This window comes from Eptesicus fuscus, chromosome 7, assembly GCF_027574615.1.
Source record: "Eptesicus fuscus isolate TK198812 chromosome 7, DD_ASM_mEF_20220401, whole genome shotgun sequence".
Classification (NCBI taxonomy): Eukaryota; Metazoa; Chordata; class Mammalia; order Chiroptera; family Vespertilionidae; genus Eptesicus; species Eptesicus fuscus.
In genome coordinates this window covers 73,166,993-73,183,533 of record NC_072479.1, presented here as the reverse complement: position 1 = coordinate 73,183,533, position 16,541 = coordinate 73,166,993, and the positions used below count along the sequence as shown (strand labels likewise).

Here is a 16,541-nt window from a genome sequence, read left to right as displayed (position 1 = left end):
TAATCTCATGAACATGCAAAAATTATTAGCAAGTTATAGCCATTTTATGGAAAGAAGAGTCAATATTTTAAAATGTGTTAATTTTCCTCAATAGGTGCATAGATTTAACATAATTTTAACTAAATTTCCAAATAGGATTTCTATGGAAATTGGCAAGTTATTTCTAAAATTTATAAAGAAGTACTAAGGTGCTCGCTTCGGCAGCACATATACTAAAATTGGAACGATACAGGAGCATGGCCCCTGCGCAAGGATGACACGCAAATTCGTGAAGCATTCCATATTTAAAAAAAAAAAAAAAGAAGTACTAAGTTTCAACAGAAACCGAGATACTCCTGAGGAAAGATAGAATGATAGAGCTTGCCTTTAATAGTAATTACGATAGCACATATCAGTGCAGGAATAAACAAACCAATGGAAGAGAACAGAAATCATAGTGATATAAAAACTTGATTTGTGACAGATGCTGTTGCAAATCATTGAGGATGGAATAGAATAGAATTGGTGCTGGGACATTGGTTATATACATGCCGTTATTAAAGTTAATGCCTGTGGGGTTTCTTTTGAGGGGTGATGAAAATGTTCTGGAATTAGATAAGGGTGAACAATTGTGAATATACTAAAACACTGAATTGTGTGCTTTAAAAGTATGAATTTTATGGTATGTGAATTGTATCTCAATAAAGCCATTACACACACACACACACACACACACACACACACACACAAATCCATGCCAGGTAGATTAAAAACTTATATGTGAAGGGCAAATGTCAAAAATGTTTTTGAAGACAGGAAAATACGACTGGGGTAGGAAAAGATTTTTTAATTTTAAATTTTATTTATGTATTTTAAAATCTGTTGGGGTGACACTTGTTAAAATTATACAGGTCTCAGGTGCACAATTCTACAACATATCATCTGTACACTGTATTGAGTGTTCACTATTCCAAGTCAAGTCTCTGTCCATTAAATACATGCAAAAAGTTCATATCATAAAGGAAAATACGTTACAATAAACAATATGTGTGAGACATGGTTTCAAACTTTTACACATATTAATTTAGAAAAAGTTAATAGACTCAACTGCATTAAAATTTAGCCCTGGCTGGTTTAGCTCAGTGGATAGAGCGGCAGCCTGCAGACTGAAGGGTTCTGGGTTTGATTCCGGTCAAGGGCACATGCTCGGGTTTCGGGCTTGATCCCCCATAGTGGGTGTGCAGGAGGCCACCAATCAATGATTACCTCTTATCATTGATGTTTCTCTCCCTTCCCCTCTGAAATCAATAAAAATATATTTTTTAAAAATTAAAAAAAATTTACATCTCTATTCATCAAAGTACTCCAAAAGAGTGAAAATGCAAGCTCAACCTGGGAGCAGGTATTTGCAATACTTGTAATTGGACAAAGGGTTACTATCTGGAAATGTAAAACCCTCCGATGAATCAATAAGAAAAAGATAATCCATTAGAAAAATCATATGAGGGGAGGTGTTGGGTGGCTGGGAGAGGGCAGAGGGATTGAGCAAAAAAGAAAAACAACAACTCATGGACATGGACAAGAGTGAGGTGATTGTGGTGGAGAGGGGGGCAGGTGGGTGGAGGTGAAGGATATAGTGGGGATAAATGGTAATGGATGGGACTTGACTGGAGTGGTGAACACACAACACAGTGTACAGTGTTGTGGGATTGTGCACCTGAAAACTAACTTTTTAACCAGTGGCACCCTAATAAACTCAATAAAAAAGAAAAACAATTATGCAATTTAAAAAATAAAAGGAAAATCACAAAATACTTTATCATTCCACAGTAGAGGAATTGCCAATAAATATGCAAAAATGCTCAACCTCTTTGGTAATCAGGAGTATTTGACTGGCCTTCCACATCTTTAGGAAGGCTCACTTTTCAAGACGGGAGGACAAAGCATATTTTTTTAAAAAACATTAACATACTAGCTTGATTGATACATTTTATACATTTGGCTATGTGGTCCCTGGGCTTCCATATATTCTTGACCAGGGCTGCATGTGTTCAGGGCAGGCCTATAAATACATGTTTATATAACTTGAAGAAAAGCAGGGATATTCCAAAGACAAATTTCAGGGTAGTGATTTCCTCTGGTGGGGAGAAGGGGATGCCATCAGGGAAGAGCGCCGAGGGCCTTTTAAGGTAGTATAATAATATTCTTTTTCTTGAACTGCGAGGTAGGCATTTAATAAAACTTAATATTTAATGCAAACTATATTTAAAATCATGGTTTCTATAAGGCATAAGGCAGCACATTTTTAAGCAGCATAATATAATGTTTTATCTGTTTGAATTCAGCAGAACTGGCTTGCTAGTACCCGTTGTAGATACTGCTGGAAGATCTTCCTCCACAGGACTGACCCACACTCTGTCCCTTGTAGTCCTTCTGAACAATTCAACAGTAACTAGAACTTCCAAAGATGATCTGCTTGCTCCTGTGCCCCTGCTCCTCATCCTTGCCCCTGCCTAGTTAGGGTTATCTTCGCCCCCGCCTCCCTGGTTGCCCAATGAAGGCCTCAGATAGTGGTGGGAAAACTCCTTTAAGGCACTGATGCTGCAGGTTGTGGCTTCTGAGTTCAAACAGATATTAGTGTTTTACCACAAGAGGGCAGTTTGACCCTGAACTTTGGTTCTATTTAAGAAGTGGTTGGGTGCTCGCTTAGGCAGTATACTAAAATTGGAACAATACAGAGAGGATTAGCATGGCCCCTGCGCAAGGATGACACGCAAATTCGTGAAGCGTTCCATTTTTTTTTTTTTTTTAAAGAAGTGGTTGGATAGGATGTTTTGTGACTCCAAGGGTACCTGGGGATTAGCTAGCTTGGTAGCAGCAGCCACGAGTTAAGATTCCCCTGGAGTCCACTTAAAGCTAGTATTATGATTCTGATTTGGACTAGTGTCGTCCTGGGGCCAATAACTTGAGTATGATGATCAAATGTTTATTTTCGTCTGACAACAGAAGCACAGTGACGAAACTCGGTTGGTATAAGATGTTTAGGTTCATCATAGAGAAGTTAAGCACTGGGTAAGCCACAAGGAAGTGAGTACTTTCTCTGGATAGTAAGTTATCTTTTATGTGCACATTCATACATGTCTGTGTGTGTGTGTGTGTGCTGGATAGTCCACACAACAGAACTCCACTACTTCCTAGCTGGAGGGCAGCCCTGTATGGACAGGCAGTGTAGTTAGTGATGAATAGTGTAGGCTCATGTGCTACCCTGCCTGAGGACTACCCCTTATTAATTGTATGGATATTTAGATTGTTTTAAATATTTGTCCAACACAAATGAAACTGCTAGGATCATTTATGTACAAGGGTTTATATGAACATAGACTTTTATTTCTCTTGAGTAACTATCTAGGAGTAGAATGGCTGGGTCATATGATAGGTGTATATTTAACTTTTTAAAGAATCTGCAAAGCTGTTCTCTAAGAGATTGTATGGAAATAAGACACAAAATAAAACAAACACATCTGTCATTTCAAGGGAAAAGGAACACTTAACAATGACTGAGAAAATATGTATCTGTATTTTGAAAGAAACACGTCTAATGTAAGGCATTTTGACACTAGATGTTTGGACATACTAGTATTTCCATCCTTACGGGATTTTGTTGCCAAAAATTATGTATGTCAGCTTTAAAAGTCTTCCATCAAAACACTTATTATATTTCTAAAAACTACCTGTCCCATTTTTAAATTTTCTGAAAAGTTACTTTTGAACCCATTTGTTTAAAATATGAAAATGCAAGAACAATTGTTGACATTTTGGAAAATGGACATTTGCTACTTAAATTTAAAGATTTTTAAACAATTGGTGGATGTACTGAAAAATTAGTACTCTGATTTCGTGTGCTGCTAACTCTTCAATTAAATCCATACTTCTTTCTTTTTTTGAAAAGCACTTCTGAGCATTTGATGAACTTCCCTCAGTGTGGCTTCAAGCTACCAGCACACAGGCCTCCCCAACAGCTTTAATCTCCTCCTCAGCGCTCCTGCTGAAGATTGGCCTTCCTGAGGCAGGCTGCTCTGGGAGTTCTCCCCGCCCCAGAACTCTGTAGTAGCCCCATTGCACCATGTCAATGAGAGGAGCAACACCGGTCTTGTTTTGGGGTTTTGGTTTTGGCAGCATTTACCTGTGACTGCTCACTGACCAAGGTCCACAGTTTATCAAGGTTGACAGTTGGGCGGAAGCTCTGGTTCCTCTTGAAGAGATAATCCTCATACCAGCATTCCCAAAGGAACATGGGTGAGATTTGTCGAAGTTGGTTCTGCGATGATGTGTGTGTGCCACCAGCATTGCCTCCGCCTCCCAGTGCTCACTGTGCTGCTGATGCAGCCGTGGCTGTGGCTCACGGGCCCCAAAGTTTCCGGGTCTTCCTCAGTCTGGATGGCACGTTGGCGGCCAAGACAAAAGAGCTAGTTTTTTGCAGGATTTTCTTCTTTAGATGTGAGAACCATTAATACCAAATATTGAAATAAACTAAACTTGTAACCAGAACTTCATAACACTTTCCTCCATGGTACCAAAACAAATTTTATTATAACAAACATACTCAATTACATTTCTGTCACTAACATTATTTTTCTGTGAAGGCAAAGAAATGTTTTGTTGATAGTAAAATAAAATATTATATTTAAGAATATTGTTTAATTTCTATCTCATCTTTTCAAAATTCCTATCTTTGCAGGCATGACTTGTAGTGTGTCAAATATATAGCACTACGTATGTAGTTTATAAAGAAATAAATATATACATACCAGGGATATCACCTCAACATTTGTTTGGATGGAATATCTAATGAAAAAGTTTGAAGATCATGGGCCTACATGATGACAAAGCAACCCATATATTTAATTAAATACCAGTTATCTCAATGGCAACATTTACTCAAAATATTATTTATCTAATATCAAAGTAAAAAAAACAAAAACACTAGAAAGTGGTACATGTTAATCCAGGAATTAATGTACTATAGAAATCAATTCTTAGTGGGCCCCTGTGCCTGTGCCATCCAAACCCTTTGTTTAATACAGCTAAGACATTGCTTACCCTTTGCATCGTGTTAGCATTTGTACTGATGAGGCAAAAGCAATGTTGGGAAAACTGCTGGATCCTTAGCATAAATCAAGGCACTGCATTCAAGCTAGTAATTACACACTTTACTGTCATACATGCACAGGAACAAAAACAAACAATTTCATTTAAGGATTCCCTTGATGAAGCAGTAAAAATTAATTTTATTGAATCCTGACCCTGTACACATCTTTTTATTATTCTACTAGAGGTCCGGTGTATGGATTCATGCACCAGTGGGGTCCCTCCGCCTGGCTTGTGACCTCTCGCAATCTGGGACCCCTTGGTGGACGAATCCGTGCACTGGGCCTCTAGTGTGCCCGATCCCCACAGGCTAGGCTGAGGGAACCCACAGGTGCATGAATCCATGCACTGGGCCTCTAGTATGTATATAAGAACTTTGGCTAATCTCTTCCCACCCTCCCCCCTTCTCCTTTCCCTCTGAGATTCATCAGTCTGTTCCATGTTTCCATGCCTGTGTGTTGAGCATCTGCCCCCTGGTGGTCAGTGTGTGTCATAGCTACCAGTTGAACGGTCAAATGGTTGCTTAGGCTTTTATATATATAGATATGACTTCTGCTGCATATCCAAGTACAATGGCTCTGTCAAGGAAAAAGAACTTAGACAATTTTTTGAGCTGTGAGCTAAACTAGTAGCTCTTTTCAGGGAATATCATTTACTAAAACTGAGCGATAGATTAGTTATTCAGACTTAGGTATACTAGTATTAAGAGATATTGTCCCAAGGTGAACCAAGAAATCCCATCATTTCAAGGAATACAAATGATAATATTTGTTGCCAATGACAGGTAAATTTGGTTTCAAGTGAAAGCTTGTGTCTTTCACATGAGCTTGATATCTTCCCAATATTTAAAGACTCTTCTGATATCTTTGTGATGAGTTCAGTAATGATATTAATAATTGTGATTTTGAAAATATTGTTTAATGAAACAGATCAACATATGGAAGATCTGAATAGCTCAGCAAACCATTTCCCCCCCAAAATGACCAATGTTTGATGTTACAAAACAATTCACAGGTAAAGTATCCATTCAAATGCAATTGATTTTAATATAATGTAGTAAGAAAGTTTACTGATAATGATTTTTGATTTTGCATTGCAACTAATCTTTTATATATTGCCACCTGCTGAATCTTAATGAAATATCAAAGAAGAATATCCACAATTATCTGAAAGGCTAGTAAAATACTCCTTCCTGTTTAAACTGCATATCCAGAGTTTCTTCACATACTTCAACCAAAACAACATCTAAAGATTGCACACAGCCCTAACCGGTTTGGCTCAGTGGATAGAGTGTCAGCCTGTGGACTCAAGGGTCCCAGGTTCAATTCTGGTCCAGGACATGTACCTTGGTTGCGGGCACATCCCCAATAGGGGGTGTGCAGGAGGCAGCTGATTGATGTTTCTCTCTCATCAATGTTTCTAACTCTCTCTCTCCCTTCCTCTCTGTAAAAAAATAAAATACATTTAAAAAAATGATTGCACACAGAAGCAGATATGACAATTCAGCATTTGTAAAATCTTTCTGTTCTCACTGTTTTTTGTTCTGAAAAACAAAATTTTCATAGAGTCTGTATTATTTATACTTATATGTAATGGTTTTATTTTAAAATAAATTAATACTTTAACAAGTTTAGCGCCATGTCAATCACCAGTGACTGACACTATACTTTCCGGAAAGAAAGACAAAACAGGCTTGGCACTTAACGTGTAAACAATATCTTAATTTTAATAGATATAATCCACATGACCAAAATACTTTGATAAGTTTTAAGAGTATAAGGGGTCTTGGGACCAAAATGTTTGATAACTGCTATCTCAAAAAGAAAGGTAAGACAGCATGATACCTTTACCCTTCTAAGATTGTTTAAGGGGATAGGTACAAGGAGAAGATGCTGATATCAAACAGTGATAGGGCAGATATAACAATTAGTGGTTCCATTTTTTCTCTTTATTCTTTCCTCTTGTGGTTAAGGTCTGTTATGGTTTCCTATCCTCACCTGAGGATATTTATATATTGATTTTTAGAGAGAGAGGAAGGGGGAGAGAGAGAGAGAGAGAGAAAGAGAGAGAGAGAGAGAGAGAGAGAGAGAGAAACATCTATTGGCTGCTGCTGGTTGCCTCCCATAATTGCCAGGGATGGGACCTGAACTGAGTGTACTACAGGTATGTGCCCTGACTGTAAATCAAACCTGCAACCTTTTGGTGTATGGGATGACACTCCAACCAACTAAACCACCTGGCCAGGGCTATGGTTTCATATTATCTTTTTTTTTTTTTCAATCCTCATCTGAGAAATGAGGCTATTTTTTTCCATTGAATTTTTTAGAGAGAGTAAAAGGCAGGGGAGAGGGGGAGAGAGGGAGAGACAGAGAGGAAGAGAGAGAAACATCGATTGGTTGCCTGCCACACACATCCTGACCCAGGACAGGGATCGAACCTGCAACCCAGGCACATGTCCTTGGCTGGAATTGAGCACATGACCCTCGGTGCGCAGGCTGATGCTCTAACCACTGAGCAAGCATGTGGCCCAGGGCTCATATTTTATCTTGGCAAGAAAAATTTTGACAAATATAGACGACCCGTATAAGTCACATAACCCTGCCGCCAGTTAAAGTGAAGCATTTTCTTGTAGTTATCCAGACTATTTACAATGATCATATTTATTTTTCAGACCCAGGATTGGCTACTATTGGAAGATTTTTTCCTTAAATTACAAATATTTTTCTGCCAGAGTTTAAAATTTCAGAAAATCCTTAGACATCCTGGTCATATTTATGATCTTGACATTATTGTTCTCAATTCACAGTAAAGAAATAGCTTATTAAAAACAAGTCTTTTCCAAAGGGAAAAATCCAATAAAGATTGAATATGGACTGTAATATTAAAAGGGTTAAGTTCCATCCTGGCATACCATGCGCTCTCGGACAGCGGCTTATTCTAAATGTTTCAGCAAAGAACACAAAGCAGTACAGTAAATCCCCATCCTGTAAGCGCAGAGAGGTGCTGGAAGAGATTTCTCCCTCACCCTGGCTGAGGTTCTCTTTATTTACCAGAGGGATTAAACTTAATTCCCTTCATCTGTACTAATTCTTTCTAACAATGGTTGATACGTAGGAATTCAGAAAGGCTTTTTCATTTTTGAGATGCAAATTCAATGTCAGCCTTTTTTTTTTTTTTTTTTTTCAGTTTGGTTAAATGAAAACAAAGGAATAGTTGCCAACTAAAGCACACTAGGCAGAATCCAGGACTTATATGGTGACTCAGCATTGAATGTGACTCCCATGATTTTGCTGGAAATTAGATGCAGCCACTGAAGATACCAGGAGCACTGGCTTTAGGCTCAGGAGGCATAAGCTGAGTTTAGGAAAGGCAGACTCTTAGTATATAGTCTCCTGATTATAGCCGCAGAACTCATTATGTAGTCTCCTGAATATTGCTGTAAGAACTTCTTGGTTGAAAGAGCATTGATGCATCAACTTTGAACAACTCTCTACTATTTGAAAGACATGACAAAATGGTTTAGAGCATAGGCTGTGGGTTTGAACCCTGGCTATCCCCCTTACAAGCCATGTGACTTTAAGTCACATCACCACTCCATGTCTCAGATACTGTATCTGTAAGATAATAATAATAATGCCCTACCAATAGGATTATGTGGTTGATATGAGTAATAAATGTAAAGTATTTAGTCTGATATAAAGTGACCAATAAATGTTATCTACAATTGGTTTCCTTTTTCTTCTTGGGCCTCACAACATCCCTGTGGTCTGAGGGTAAACTGAGACTCAGAAGTTAATTGTTCATCTTATGGAAGGCCCTTTGATTCCAAACTCAGGGCATTCCCCAATACTCCATCCTAAATATATACATTATATTCATTTTTTTATAAGCATAGGAATCATACTTACATAGTCTTAGGCCTCATTTAATAAGTTCAAAGGATTTATAGAGTTCAGATAAGTATATAAACTTGAACTTTGAACTGTGAACAAAGCTTATATTATTTAATTATTGGGTTTATTCCATTTTCTGTTGACCATATTTTATTTCCTTGACATAATATTAAAATATATTTTTCTTCAGTAGATATCATATTTATGGAGCACATTTTTTTTACACTTAGGAACATTGGCTCACGCTTGACATGGTAGTTTCCAAAGTTCTAGAGGGCAGAGACTAGCTTTACATTGCAGAGAGTCTAACAGTGGCCTGAAGAACTGAGCGTACTACAGGAGTTCATTCATTTATTTATTCATCCAGCAAATATTTATTGCACCCCCACTGTAGGCACTTACTTACCTGGGATACAGCAATGAATATGCCAGACCAGGTCTTTGCTCTTATAGAGATTACATTATGGAGAAGGAGATGAGCAATTGACAAATAAATACATTAAAAATGTAATTTTAGGTAGCATAAGTAAGAGCTGAGGAGACAATACAAAAGAGTGGTGGGATACAGACTGATGGGGAGAGACAGTGAAGAGAGGCGGGAAATCTCAGGTAAGTTGTCTGGGAAGAACTGTCTGTGGTATTTGAGCTGAAACTTTGATCATTGGAGAGAACCAGCAGAGCCAAGAGCCAAGGCTCAGGCAGTGGAAACAGCAAGTTCAAAAAATTCAAGGGGGGAACAAGCTTGGCATGTTATAGGAATAAAAAGGACTCATTATAAGTAATGAAACTCAAAATTCTCATAAGGACCTTTTTGTCCATTTAAGAAAAATACAAGCTTTGGATCACCAATTGCATTAGTCACCTTTATTTACCTTTTAGAAATAATATAGGAGTGCCTGAGGTACACCTTTCCTTTGAAGTACTTTGAAGGAAAAAACTGGTTTCAGCTTGTTGACCCTTTTTGCAGTGCTAAAATATGCATAATCTTTCTGCAGCAGATATTTGAGAACCAAAACTTGTATACTTAGGAGCATTAGTTCATCTGTGAAATGTTAGTTTCTCTTAGTAAACTTCACCGGGGACCTAGAATTCAGTGTCCTTATTTGTAAATCTGATCTTTAAGCATACATGATTGTCTATGCCCAATCCTATCTAATAAAAGAGTAATATGCAAATTAACCATCACTCTGCCACACCCACAAGCCACGCCCACCAGCCACACCCACCAGCCAATCAGAGCGAGTATGCAAATTAACCCCAACCAAGATGGCTGCAGCCACAGAGAGCAGGAGGGAGGCTTGGGTTTCCCTGACAATGGAGGAAGCCAAACTTTCTGCCTGCCCTTGCCAGCCTAGGCCTCCACTCAAGGCTACAAAGTTTCAATTATAAAAGGTAAACAAATCCAAACAGAAATGGTGGCAGCCACGGAGCTGGAAGAGCAGGAGGCTAGGGTTGCCCTGGGGAATGGAGGAAGCCAAGCTTCTGCAGCCCTAGCCAGCCTAGGCCTCCACTCCAGGCTACAAAGTTTCAATTATAGAACATACATAAACCCCAACAGAAATGGCTGCTGCCATGGAGCGAGCAGGAGGCTTGGCTCCGCTCCAGGCTACAAAGTTTCAATTATAGAACATAAATAAACCCCAGATACCAGGGCCTCTGCTTGTGTCACCAGGGGGCGTGGCCAGTCTGAAAACCACCACAGGCCCCTCGCCCAGGCCACCCCACGCCCCAAGGGAACCCCCACCCTGATCCGGGATACCCTTCAGGGCAAACCAGCTGGCCCCCACCCATGCACCAGGCCTCTATCCTATCTAATAAAAGAGTAATATGCAGATTGACCATCACTCCTACACACAAGATGGCTGCCCCCATGTGGTCAAAGATCCTGCCCCCATGTGGACACAAGATGGCCACCACAAGATGGCCAGCAGGGGAGGGCAGTTGGGAGGGGCCCAGGCCTGCAGGGGAGAGCAGTTGTGGGCAATTAGGCCAGCAGGGGAGAGCAGTTGGGAGGAACCAGGCCTGCAAGGGAGGGCTGGTAGGGGCGATCAAGCCTGCAGGGGAGGGCAGTTAGGGGTGACCAGGCCGGCAGAGGAAGGAAGTTGGGGGCAAACAGGCTGGCAGGGGAGCAGTTAGACATCAATCAGGCTGGCATGAGAGTGGTTAGGGGGTGATCAGGCTGGCAGGCAGAAGCGGTTAGGGGCAATCAGGAAGGCAGGCAAGCGAGCAGTTGGGAGCCAGCAGTCCTGAATCGTGAGAGGGATGTCCGACTGTCCGTTTAGACCCGATCCTGGTCTAAACGGGCAGTTGGACATCCCTCGAGGGGTCCCAGATTGGAGAGGGTGCAGGCTGGGCTGAGGGACACCACCCCCCATGCACGAATTTCATGCACCAGGCCTCTAGTAAAATATAAAATCCCATCCTATCTCTACTTTTAATTTCTTCCCATTTTCTCTAACTTAATGTATTATTCACAGCTTGTTCTTTTCCTTCTTGCTTTCTTACACACACACACACACACACACACACACACACACACACACACACACAATACCACACTCATACCGAGTGCATTTTTTCAAACATTTATATGAAGTGTCCAACATAGGCAAATCTATAGAAACAGAAAGTAGATTAGTGGTTGCCCAGGGCTGGGGATATGAGGGATTAGAGGGTGATGGCTAAAGGGTGTGGGTTTTCTTTTTCAGGAAATGACTCCACACTGTTTTCCACAGTGGCTGCACTAGTCTGCATTCCAAACAGCAATGTACTGGGGTTCCTTTTTCACATCCTCACCAGCACTTGTTTGTTGGTTTATTGATGGTAGCCATTCTGGCATGTGTGAGGTGGTACCTCATTGTCGTTTTAATTTGCATCTCTCTGATGATTAGTGATATCAGCCTATAATTTTCTTTGTAGTGTCTTTATCTGGTTTTGGAATTAGGATAATGCTAGCCTTGTAAAATATCTTAGAAGTGTTCCTTCCTATTGGATTCTTTTTGAAATAGCTTGAGGAGGATAGGTGTTAGTTCTTCTTTGAATGTTTGGTTAAACTCCCCTGGGAAGCCATCAGACCAGGGCTTTTGTTTGCTGGGGGTGTTTTGATTACTGCTTCAATTTCATCAGTTGTTATTGGCCTATTCAGATTTTCTGATTCAGTTTTGGAAAATTATATATTTCTAGGAAAATATCCATTTCATCCAGGTTGTCCAGCTTTTTGGCATATAGTTTTTCTTAGAAACCCAAGCATTTCAATAATTACATTAAATTGGGCTAAAGACTCTCTTTGAAAAAGTATATATGGAAAGGCAAAGGGCCAAGAATAAAGAAGGGAATCATAGAGAGGAAAAAACTGGGCACTAATTTAAATTGTCATATGTCAGAACTAAATTTGAAAGCTACAATAACTAAGACAGTGTAAATATTAGTGCAAGAATAGACAAATAGGATGCTGAGCTTTTTTTATTGTAATGTTCCAGGCAAACGTACATGGCATCAGCATGCAACTTTTTGAGTTATACATAGCTCTCCCTTGTAAACTATCAAAGATTTGTGCCGCCTTGTTTGAATTGATTCCCCATTCTCCCACCTTTTCTCACCATGGGCACTGCTTTTGATATGCAATGTAGGCTCAGTAACCTCCTTTCTTTTATGCTGGACTTCCAGCTGTGCATCCAGAACAGGTCTTTGCTTTTGTCCTTTCTCTTTAGCCATCTTTACTGTGTCCTACAAATGGTTTGACATTTTTATTAAGGTTTTAAATGAAGGCTTGGAAGAAATTATGACACATATACTGATAACACAAAAATAGGAGGGTTAGCTAAAATGACAGTTTATAAAATTAAGATTCTTAGTGATTTCTGTAGACCGAAATGCTGTGTCGATAGCAAAATGATGAAATGAATGAGATAAAAAGAAAGCCTGGTCAAATTTAAGGTAGGGTGGGAGAAAATTAGAATAAAGTAACTGAAATGAAGACAAATCTCTTTTTTTAAAAAACTCGGTGGCAATATTACTTATGTGTCAACTTTAAAACATACTATTTTTGCAATAGGCACACAGTAGTGACTCAATAAATCCTATATAATAAAAGGGTAATATGCAAATAGACTGAATGAAGGAATGACCGGTCGCTATCATGTGCACTGACCACCAGGGGCAGATGCTCAATGCAGGAGCTGACTCCTGGTGGTCAGTGTGCTCCCACAGGGGGAGCTTTGCTCAGCCAGAAGCCAGGCTCATGGCTGGCAAGTGCAGTGGTGGTGGCAGGAACCTCTCCTGCCTCCGGGGCAGCGCTAAGGTTGTCCGACTGCTGCCTTAGGCCCGCTCCCCACAGGTCAGTCGGACATCCCCCAAGGGCTCCTGGACTGCGAGAGAGTGCAGGCCGGGCTGAGGGACTTCCCCCACCCACCGAGTGCATGAATCTTGTGCACCAGGCCTCTAGTGTTTACATAAGTTAATATTTGAAAAAAATCATGAAAATGGATCACTAATTATAGCTGAGGGGAACAGTGCTGCCATTTTTGTTTACTCAACCACCTTATGAAAATTCTGAGGAAATATAGCAAATTATTTATAAACCAGAGGCCCAGTGCATGAAATTCATGCATGGGTAGGGTCCCTAGCAGCTGCTGGCTGCTGGCCGGGGCCTTCCTGCATTCCGCGCCACCCCCTGGTGGTTAGTGCACATCATAGCGAGCGATTGAACTCCCAGTCGGTCTAACTTCTGAGGGGACACTTTGCACATTAGGCTTTTATATACATAGATAATGTAGGTATACAACAAAGTATTAATGGTGATGGTCTCTGGCTCAGGTTTGCTAAATTTTCATTTTATTTTATTATGGAAAATCCTATTTTCTCTATTGTACATGTATTTAATTTTTAGTAAAAGTAAACAAAAAATAAAAACAATACAAACAATAGTTTGGAGAAAGTCAAGGGAGGGGGTGGAAGTGGGACACCTGTAATAATCTCAACATTAAAATGTTTTAATTAAAAATTATTAAGTAAATAAAATAAAATAAAAACAACAGATAAAAACAAATGAAAAGTGACCAAATATATTTGGAGTTTTAGGAAAGTTTTGATATAAAACTACCTTCTTTACAATGATTCAAAATGAATAATAAAGACCAATTGGAAATAAAATTTAATGTGCCACAGTCAATGAAACATAAGTGAGGATTAATTTTATATAGAGTTACCGATTTCCAAAGGAGAGAAAAAGAGTAAGTTATAAATCTATACTAGTGATATATATGAAATACATTTGCCAATAAGAATCCATGAAGCATCTTTTATATATAGAAAATATTTCCAAAGGATAATTCATTTGACAGAGAAGCAAAATGGTGAAAAAAATGCTGGGATTTCCCCCCCTTCCCCACTCAGATAATTTATGGAAATAGCAAGAAAACAAAACACCTCTCTAATGTATAATATTTAGATGAGCGATAATAACTATTGCCAATCAGATGAAAAAGAACACTTTTGGTGGAGAAAGGATCAAGTTGCAATTTTGTTCTACTCACTGTTAGAATTAATAAATAGGTTGTTTGTCTGACTTACCCAAAATTGGCTGCATCTATAGATAAGATTTAATCTCCTATTGTAGAAGGAGATAAAATCTTGTCTATAGATGCAGCCAATTTTGGTCCTTAATGTCCTCAGAGAAGCACTACCTGTCCCTCTGTCTAGGGAAGGATCCTGTTGTTTGCAATCTCTTGGACTGTGTGCTTTTTCAGAATGTGAACCTCAGTTCATAATTATACCTCCACTAGTGTCATTATTTGATTAATATCTGCGTGCCCTTTTGATGATCAGCTCCAAAAATGTAGGGCATCTCTTATGTTCTCCATAGCATCCCCAAAGCCTAACCCACTGACTGAAACATAGTGAACACTCAAAGTATTTGTTGAATAAATAAATAGTGAATGAAAAATTTTACATGAAAGTAATTAGAATAGATTCATAGTAGTGGTGAGAGGGAGGGGGCAGTAGAAAAAATTTTGAGTTAACTTTTTAGGTACTATGAAAGATTAGCTTTAAAATCTTTCTTGTAGATTTAGCAGCAGGAGAGAAAACACCAATAAGTTAAAGGAAAACAGCATATGAGAAAGAACAGAAAATCTCAGCTTTCCAGAAATATCTCATAAATTTCTTGTATGGATAAAAAGAGTTTAATACTTTCTATTCTGAGCTCAATTTGAGTGTTTTTCTAAAATATCATCGTCTTTTTATTTTTTTAAATATATTTTATTGATTTTTTACAGAGAGGAAGGAAGAGGGATAGAGAGTTAGAAACATCGATCAGCTGCCTCCTGCACACCCCCAACTGGGCATGTGCCCACAACCAAGGTACATGCCCTTGACCGGAATTGAACCTGGGACTTTTCAGTCTGCAGGCCGATGCTCTATCCACTGAGCCAAACCGGTTAGGGCTCATTGTCTTTTTAAATGGCATTAAAGGGCTGTCTGTTTTCTTAAGTAAACATTTTCCTAACTTAGTATCACTGGTTAAGAATCTGTCTTTGTACTTAAGATTTGCAACAAGAAAGCCTCATTGAACCTTTCAGTAAATAGAGAAATTTGATTATAGGAAAAAGAGGCCTTGCCTTAATTTTTTTTTTTTCTTTTTTAAAAACCTCTTTGTAGTTTTCTGGGCTTTCTCTACTGATTCTGGGTGGGTAGATTTTCTAAGTAACATTTTTGACATCTTTTATGCCTTTTACTCAATACTAAATGAGAAAAAGTACATACTCCTTTTCCCCACCATCTTATAGCTTTGGGAGGAAATGCTGTAAGATTGCCACTGTGGGTGAGGAAAATTTTTTTCACTGTGGAAAACTGGGTCATCTTCTTTTCAGAACTTTTTTCTTCCCCCTAAACCTGAGAACCTCTTTAAGGGAAGCAAGGTGGAAAGTTTTCCGCAGTTCAGTGGGGAATTCCTCTTAGGGATAAAAGAAGTTGGATAGCAAGGGAGAATGGTCACACTTGAGTTAGGAAGGTTGAAACAAACATTTCTAGTGGTTAAAGAAAGTGTGTGATCCTTGGCCAGTGTGGCTCAGTTGGTTGGAGCCTCATCCCGTACACCAAAGGGTGGCAGGTTCGATTCCCAGTCAGGGCACATACAATAGGTTTTGGGTTTGATCGTCAGTTGGGGTGAATGTGGATTGATCCCTCTCTCTCTCTCTCTCTCTCTCTCTCTCTCTCTCTCTCTCTCTCTCTCTCTCTCTTTCTCTCTCTCTCTCTCTCATCACTTTTTTAAAAGTATGTGAATTACTGGGTTAACAGCTGATTCAATGAGAGACAAACTAGGTTCTCAGTTTTGTGAGAGAACAACAATGTACTGACTTCCCTCAAATTTGACTTCTCTCAAATTTAAATGTATTGATCTATCAGTTCCCCAATGTACTGTTTCATTGTGGCTTTTAAATTTATGGTTCTTAGTATGAGAGAGAAGGATAATTCCCTTCATGGTTTGAAAAAAGGAAGGAATGCTAGTCGTTGGCATTTTCA

The 16,541-nt window shown here is 39.3% G+C and overlaps 1 non-coding gene and 1 pseudogene across 1 annotated transcript; both read left to right on the top strand.

Annotated features, from left to right (window-relative positions):
• Nucleotides 1–188: 188 nt before the first annotated feature.
• On the top strand, nt 189–288 carry LOC129149913 (U6 spliceosomal RNA; annotated as a pseudogene).
• A 2,390-nt stretch (nt 289–2,678) lies between these two features.
• Nucleotides 2,679–2,780, top strand: LOC114231294 (U6 spliceosomal RNA). The gene has a single exon (XR_003617251.2). It is a non-coding gene; the product is annotated as a U6 spliceosomal RNA (small nuclear RNA).
• The last annotated feature ends 13,761 nt before the right edge of the window (nt 2,781–16,541 follow it).